The sequence below is a fragment of the Homarus americanus genome, unplaced genomic scaffold (assembly GCF_018991925.1).
Source record: "Homarus americanus isolate GMGI-L3 unplaced genomic scaffold, GMGI_Hamer_2.0 scaffold32583, whole genome shotgun sequence".
NCBI classification, from domain to species: domain Eukaryota; kingdom Metazoa; phylum Arthropoda; class Malacostraca; order Decapoda; family Nephropidae; genus Homarus; species Homarus americanus.
In genome coordinates, this window is record NW_024713129.1 from 19,529,973 (window position 1) to 19,538,476 (window position 8,504).

The following is an 8,504-nucleotide window of genomic DNA, read 5'->3' on the forward strand; positions in this document are numbered from 1 at the left end:
GAAAATGTGAAATAAGTCAGAGAATACTAGTGAGTGCGCCAGACACCTAGCTATTGTTGGATTTCTTCTGTGCGTTTTTCTTTGTACTCAAGGCTGGAAAGCTGAGGAGGTCTTGCCAAGTGTCTTTTTTTTATTTTCTTCTTTTAAAATATAGGCGAAGAAAGTTTTGACTGTGCATTATTCAAGAGGTTAGAATCTGGCATCACTGTCACAAAGGCTCGGTCTGGTTCACTCACCTCCTCCACCCCTTGTTGGGAGCGACCCGTGGCTTATTGTATCTACGGACACCCTCTCTATGGTCCTCTCGGCAGGGGTGCATATCCAGCTCTGGGATCTTATTCGGTGGTCCACTTGTTGGTTGTAGGAGGGTACCGGAGAGCTCGGATAAAAGCTGCGATAAACAGCAGTTACTTCATATTTCCTCTTCACTTTCGTCATGGCAGAATTAGGGGAGTTGGGGGTTCATGGGTGAGGTACCGCTCTACCACCGCCGACCTACGCTGCCACACACACACTCTGGCAGTCGCTGTCAACTTGCCACAGTCCCTGTAATAAAAACACATAACCTGATGTCTCCCGTCTTACTACATTTCTCCTGGGCGCGCGTGTGACGTCCCAATGTAAACAAACACACCTTACGAGCTGTGCCATAATCCTTAGATCATGGAGTCGGATTCTCAAAGGTCCTTAAGTTGAATTTACCACTAACCAGCGGTGAGAAAACGTCTGCCTGGCTCATAGGTGAATTCTCTAAAGTTAGCACCAGGAATTCATGACTCATTTAAGCTACGATCCAAGATAGATTAAAAAAATTCTGAACGTTCTGTTTTACATTAACTAATGGTAGGAGAACGTGTCTGACTCATTTAAACTACGATAAAAAATGTATTATCTCAACAGTATGCACGTACAGTTTTTGCTTTAAATGGTGATGTGAAGACCCAAATGTCATACTTAAACTACTACACAAGAGTCGGATTCTCAAAGTTTCGTAGTATATTACTTATCTCATTAAGTTAACACACAAGGAGAACGGCTGAAGGCTTCGGACTACCATGGAGACGTGACCATATGTTGATACTTTCTCTCAAGATACTTGGATGGATGGATGGATGGATGGATGGTATTAGGAGATAAGATTATGTATCACTGCCCCCTTCCCCACACACACATCAACTAAATACAAAGATAACGTCTGAAAATAATTACTCCATATCTGTGTTTAAAGTACGTGATGTATACAGCTGTGACTGAGAAATATATGGGTTATGACGTTGAGAAATATATGGGTTATGACGTTGAGAAATATATGGGTTATGACGTTGAGAAATATATGGGTTATGGCGTTGAGAAATATATGAGTTATGGCGTTGAGAAATATATGAGTTATGGCGTTGAGAAATATATGGGTTATGGCGTTGAGAAATATATGGGTTATGGCGTTGAGAAATATATGGGTTATGGCGTTGAGAAATATATGAGTTATGGCGTTGAGAAATATATGGGTTATGACGTTGAGAAATATATGAGTTATGGCGTTGAGAAATATATGGGTTATGGCGTTGAGAAATATATGGGTTGTGGCGTTGAGAAATATATTAGTTATGGCGTTGAGAAATATATGGGTTATGGCGTTGAGAAATATATGGGTTATGGCGTTGAGAAATATATGGGTTATGACGTTGAGAAATATATGAGTTATGGCGTTGAGAAATATATGGGTTGTGGCGTTGAGAAATATATGGGTTATGGCGTTGAGAAATATATGGGTTATGACGTTGAGAAATATATGACATTTATGAGACGTGTTGAAAAACTATTTGAGGGTAATAACTGATGCGGAGGTGAGTGAAGATGAATTGACAGATGGATAAATGGATAAATGGATGGATGAGTGAATGGACTGATGAATGGATTAATGGATGGGTGGATGTATAAATAGATGGATATTTGGATGATTGGATGGATAAACAATTGAATGGATTAATGGACGAATGGACGAAATGAATAAAAAGATGGATAATTGGATAGATTGATGGATAAATATATAAGGAAGGATAGATAAATGAATAAGAGGATAAATACAGTAAATATCTGCATGAGTAAGAAAAAAAAGTAGATAGATGGATAGAGAGAATAATAATATATTTTTTTCTTCACAAAACTCCAGTCGTCATAAACAGATGTCAACATGGGGTTCAGCTTTTGTATGGTGAAAGAAAACAAGAAAAAGAGTCGCGCACTACAATACACCCAGAACCTTTGTGTAGAGTTGAGACGGTCGGGAACTTATTATTTAAAGCCACACAGGTCATAGGTAACTGGGGGAAAAAAACGAACTGAGACACAAAAAAAGCTGGAAAGTTTTGCAGTAAAAAGAAAAAAAAACGGATTTAAAACGAGTAAACACTTTTGTAGTTAACAGCCATGAGGGGAGACTGAATGACACAGGAAAGCTTCAGGCTAGAAGGGGGGGGCGCAGGTAGGAGAAGGTACCTGGGTGGGGAGAGGGGAGGCACCTGTGGTAGTAGGGAGAGGGAGGTACCCAGTAGGGAGAGGGAGTGGTACCTGGGTAGTAGGGAGAGGGAGGTACCTGTGGTAGTAGGGGAGAGGAGGTACCTGTGGTAGGGAGGAGGCACTGTGGTAGTAGAGAGGGAGGTAACTGTGGTAGTAGGGAGAGGGAGGTACCTGTGGTAGTAGGGAAGAGGAGGTACCTGTGGTGTAGGAGAGGAGGTACCTGTGGTAGTGGGGAGAGGAGGCCTGTGGTGGTAGGGGAGGGAGGTACCTGTAGTAGGGGAGAGAGAGGTACCTGTGGAGTAGGGAGAGGAGGTAACTGTGGTAGTAGGAGAGGGAGGCACCTGTGGTAGTAGGGAGGAGGTACCTGTGGTAGGAAATGGAAGAATCGTAGTGAAAATGAGAAGATTGAGTTTGATGTTAGAAGGGGAGACGTAATGTATAGTGGTGTGTGTGTGTGTGTGTGTGTGTGTGTGTGTGTGTGTGTGTGTGTGGAGCTCTATATTCATACAGGGTAAATGGATGGATGGATAGACTTGTAAATGTATGTATGTATGTATGTATGTATGTATGTATGTATGTATGTATGTATGTATGTATGGATGAAACGATGACGTACAGTACACCTCCCTCGACGTGAAATACTGAAGGTGTTACGGGTGAGTCAAGATGATGGTGTGTGTTGTGGTAGAGGGAATAGTTGTGGTGTGGTGTGGATAGTTGTGGATGATGTGGATAGTTGTGGTTGATGTGGTTAGTTGCGGATGATGTGGATAGTTGTGGATGATGTGGATAGTTGCGGATGATGTGGTTAGTTGCGGATGATGTGGATAGTTGCGGATGATGGACGGTTGGTTGCGGATGATGTGGATAGTTGTGGATGATGTGGTTGGTTGGATGGTGTGGATAGTTGTGGATGATGTGGATAGTTGTGGTTGATGTGGTTAGTTGCGGATGATGTGGATAGTTGTGGATGATGTGGATAGTTGCGGATGATGTGGTTAGTTGCGGATGATGTGGAATGATGTAGATAGTTATGGATGGTATGGATAGTTATGGATATTTGTGGATAGTTGTGGGTAGTTGTGGATGATGTGGGTAGTTGTGGATGGTGTGGATAATTGTGGATAATGTGGATAGTTGTGAGTCGAAGGATAGAAAATGATAATGCACACACAAGGAAAGGTTGATTAGGTTCTAAACTATATACCGGAGCATGGGGAGAGCATGGAGGAGATAATGGTCTAAGTAAAATTACCGGTATTTTAACGTAGCTGATGGTATTATGACGTCATTGGCAGCATTGTGACATCATCAGCTCTACTGTGACGTCACTGGCGGTGTTATGACGTCACTTAAGGCATTTTGACGTTACTGGAGGTATAATGGACTTCTCAGGTAACTTTAATAGCGCCATATACATCATTAATACATCATAACGGAGACCATTAACATTTTTACGGCAAATAATGTGAGAAATGTGTATAAGGCAGCAGTGGAGAGGAGGCACAGGGGGGGAGGAAGGAAGCGAGGGGGATGGGAGGGAGGGAGGTGGATGGGAAAGAAGGATGAAAGGACAAGGAAAGGAGAAGAAAGGATGGTAGAGAGAAGAGGAGGAGGAGGAGGAGGGAAGAGATAAGGAGAAGAAGAAGACTAGAAGAAAAAAAGAAGGCGAAAGAGAAGGAAGAACGTGAGAGAAAGAAAATGAAGAGATAAACAAAGGGTAGAAGAGGAAGAAGAGAAGAAAATATTCATAGTAAGAAGAAGGAATGAGAAAAAGAAGGAAGGGGAGAAAAATAATGAAATAAAGAGAGAAAGAGAGAGAGGAGAAGAATCTAGTCAGTAAAGCACTTGGTTGACAAAACTAATCTGAATTTACCTTAATCTCAGTAGTTTAGTTAAGTTCACAATACGATACCATACATAAATAATCTTAAATCTTTCACGAACTAACTAACGACACTTCCTCAATTAATGTCTCAATTTCAAAGGTTCACTGAAATATTAAACTTTTTTCTGGGGATAATGTCAGTGTTTACGGCGAGGCAGGACCAGGGTTCATACATAACACCACACGGCGTCTTCACAAGTTTGAAATATCTGTGTTGACGAGTGTGTTGATGATAAGTTGTGAGGATGTGTTCAAGGACGCCTGGTGTAGTGCGCCAGGAGGAGGTGTGAACTGATTATTATTAATGTCACGTTAAAGGTTAGGTTATGTTAGGTTAGGTTGAGTTATGTTATGTTAGGTTAGGTTGGATTAAGTTATTTTATGTTTGGTTTGGTTAGGTTAAGTAGATTATGTTAGGTTAGGTTGGATTAAGTTATGTTATGTTTGGTTTGGTTAGGTTAAGTAGGTTATGTTAGGTTAGGTTAGGTTAGGTTGGATTAAGTTATGTTATGTTAGGTTTGGTTAGGTTAAGTAGGTTATGTTAGGTTAGGTTAGGTTAGGTTAGGTTGGGTTGGATTAAGTTATGTTATGTTAGGTTTGGTTAAGTTAAGTAGGTTATGTTAGGTTAGGTTAGGTTAGGTTGGATTAAGTTATGTTATGTTAGGTTTGGTTAGGTTAAGTAGGTTCGGTTAGGTAGGGTTAGGTTAGGTAAGGATATTTGAAGGATGCCTGATTGACTGAGGTAGTTAGGATACAGTATGCCAGAAGGTGCATTGTCAGTGTTATATTATGGTGGTCAAGGTCACAATTAAAGGTTTATCACAGTGTTACAGTGTGGGTACAGCTTCACTATCTGGTTACATGTGTCTCTATTCTGACCTGATCCTGGCTACGACTATGTCACGCTGTGTGGTTCATTTAATGTATATCACAGTTCTTCTCCGCCAGAGTTCATCACTTTTACTTGTAGTCTTCATTAACCGCATTAGAAAGTACAAAGTCAGAGCCTAATATTGTCTCTGTTGTTGCCTCGTTGGTCACTCCTTCTACACAGTCATGTTCCCAAACTCCAGCTTGCTTGATTTCTTTTCTGGCCGTCAACATCTTTGGTCATTACGGTCGTCCAGCCTGGGACGGCGTCACACAGGCTCACCACAAAGGTCCTTCTTACCAGCAACAACAACTGGGGCTGATGAATCGTTTAATACCTATACCACACTGTTACACACACACACACACACACACACACACACACACACACACACATATATAGTTAATGACAGGAGGGGAGAGTTGGGGGCATCGGCTGAATGGATAAAACTATTTGCTTCTTGCCTCGACTCCCATGGCCGGTTACCGAGTACAGGGCGGCCTCAGTCGACCCACCTGCAGAATGAATACTTAATTTTATCGTTGGCGGGAGGGGAGGTGAGAGGCGGTAGGGTGGAGTGCCGGCCATGTAGGAGTAGGTAATAGTAGAAGAGAGAGAGAGAGAGAGAGAGAGAGAGAGAGACACGATTGGGGAGTTGAAAGGAAGGTGAGGGGGTGAGGAGAGGGGTGGGGGGTTATAATGGCCTTCCTCTTCTTACTCTCTCTCTTTTTTTTCTCACTCTCTTTCATGTCCTATCACTGTTTTGCTCTTCTTCCTCTTTCCTTCCCCCTCTCCTCTTCTCTTTCTCTCTCTTTTGACCCCCTTTCTTCTATTTCCTCCCTCCTTCTCTCTCTCTCTTTCTGCCCCCTGTTATCTTTGACTATCTACTATCTCTTTTCTCTCTCTCGCTCTTCTCTTCTTTTCCAATCTCCCTTTCACTTTCTACATGTCACGGCCGGGTGGTATCAAGGTACATACCCTCTCTCACGCCCACCTCACGCCTTCCACGTCTCCATACTCCCACCCATGCCTCCCACACGCCCTCCCACACCCCTTTAGTTCAGTCTTGGTCGTTAAAGTTAATTACACGAGGAATTGACACAAGGGAAAGCCTGACTAACCACCTGTTTCCCTTCCTTTATCTGCCTGTCTGTCTGTGTGCCTTTTTCGCCTCTGTATGCCTGTCTGTCTATCTGTCTCGCCTCTGTTTGCCTGTCTCTCCCCTATGTCTGTCTGTTTCCCCTATGTCTGTCTGTCTCCCCCATGTCTGTCTATCTTCCCTATGTCTGTCTGTCTCCTCTATGCCTGTCTGTCTCCCCTATGTCTGTCTGTCTATTTCTCGTCCTCTGTATGCCGGTCTGTCTCCCCTATGTCTGTCTGTCTGTCTGTCTCTGTCTGTTTGCCTATCTATCTCCTTTCTGTCTGTCTGTCTATCTGTCTCGCCTCTGTATGCCTGTCTGTCTCCCCTATGTCTGTCTGTCTCGCCTCTGTATGCCTGTCTGTCTCCCCTATGTCTGTCTGTCTCGCCTCTGTATGCCTGTCTGTCTCCCATATGCCTGTCTATCTGCCTGTCTGTCTCCCCTATGTCTGTCTGTCTCTCCTCTGTTTGCCTGTCTGTCTCCCATATGTCTGTCTATCTGCCTATCTGTCTCGCCCCTGTTAGCCTGTCTGTCTCCCCTATGTCTGTCTGTCTATCTGTATATTCTGTCGGTTTGGCTCCCCTCTCTCTCTTTCTATTTCCTTTCTTCTTCCCCTCCCTCCCTCTTGTCTCCCTCCCTCCCTCCCGCTTTTCCCTCACCAGTATCCCGTCCTCCATTACCTAACAGCAAGGTAAATATTTATAATCAGGGTCACTTTCACTTACACTTTCTGTGGACTTATATCAACATGACTATTTTACAATCTCGGTCACTTACTTTATGGTCTTTCTAGAAATACTCACAAAATCATTTATACTCATGTTCCTTTACAATCACTTCTCCCTCATGTTCCTTCACATTCACTTCTCCCTCATGTTCCCTCTGTCACTTCCCCCTCATTTTACTTCATATTCACTTCTTCATGTTTCCTCACAATCACTTCTCCCTCACCTTACTTCATATTCACTTCTCCCTCATGTTTCCTCACCTTCCCTTCTCCCTCATGTGCCCTCATATTCCTTCACCTTCACTTCTCCCTCATGTTCCCTCATATTCACTTGTCCCTCATGTTCCCTCACCTTCACTTCTCCTTCATGTTCCCTCACAATCACTTCTCCCTCATGTTCCCTCACCTTAACTTCTCCCTCATGTTCCCTCACATTCACTTCTCCCTCATGTTCCCTCACAATCACTCTCTCATATTCTCTCACATTCACTTCTCCCTCATGTTCCTCACACAATCACTTCTCCCTCATATTCCCCTCACATTCACTTCCCCATGTCTCACCACTTCTTTCCCTCATGTTCCTCACAATCACTCTCTCCTTCATGTTCCTCACCTTAATCTCTTCCCTCAAGGTTCCTCACATTCACTTCCCCTATGTTCCTCACCTTTCTCCCCTTATGTTCCTGACAATCACTTCCCTCATATTCCTCACATTCACTCTCCCTCATGTTCCCTCACAATCACTTCCCTCATGTTCCCTCACCTTCACTCTCCCTCACGTTCCCTCACAATCACTTCTCCCTCATGTTCCTCACAATCACTTCTCCCTCATGTTCCCTCACCTTCACTTCTCCCTCATGTTCCCTCACAATCACTTCTCCCTCATGTTCCCTCACCTTCACTTCTCCCTCATGTTCCCTCACAATCACTTCTCCCTCATGTTCCCTCACCTTCACTTCTCCCTCATATTCCCTCACATTCACTTCTCCAATGACGCCATACAGACCACAATAACATAACAATAACTACAATAAGTACATCTGCCTTTCACAGAGTAATTTAGGAAGGAAGCGTTTTATCAACTCTGAAGGGAAGGCTTACAGTAAGTCTGTCCGGGGCTTTTTTTTTCATCAAGGATAACGTGAACACACACCAAAAAAAAAACCACTTATCTAAAACTATTGTTTATGTAATGTAATTTTGAATCCCTTTATTTTAGTTAATACTCTTTTAAGGTAATTGAAAAAATCTTATCCTTTCCTGTGACTCGTACGATGAATACTGAACTAAGAGGCCTGAGAGGAGGAGTAAGGGGAGGAGAGAGTTTTTTTTTTAGTTTAACAAATTTATTGACAAAGCTTG